Raw genomic sequence first — 352 nt, 5'->3', positions numbered from 1 at the left:
CCTCTTCCTCGTCCTCCTCCATATCCTCCTTTCCTCCTCCACCCCTCCTCCATATCCTCCTCTTCCTCCTCCACCCCTCCTCCATATACTCCTCTTCCTCCTCCACCCCTCCTCCATATACTCCTCTTCCTCCTCCACCCCTCCTCCATATCCTCCTCTTCCTCCTCCTCCTCCATATCCGCCTCTTCTTCCTCCACCCCTCCTCCATCTCCTATTCTTTCTCACTCCCTTCTTACTCATCCCTCTCCTCCATACCTCCCTACTCTCATCCTGTCCTTCTACTCTCTCCATCCTTCTCCTCCATACCTCCCTCCTCTCATCCTGTCCCTCGACTCTCTCCATCCCTCTCCTC

The sequence above is a fragment of the Salvelinus fontinalis genome, chromosome 12 (genome assembly GCF_029448725.1).
Source record: "Salvelinus fontinalis isolate EN_2023a chromosome 12, ASM2944872v1, whole genome shotgun sequence".
NCBI lineage: Eukaryota > Metazoa > Chordata > Actinopteri > Salmoniformes > Salmonidae > Salvelinus > Salvelinus fontinalis.
Note: the sequence above shows the minus strand (reverse complement) of the source record.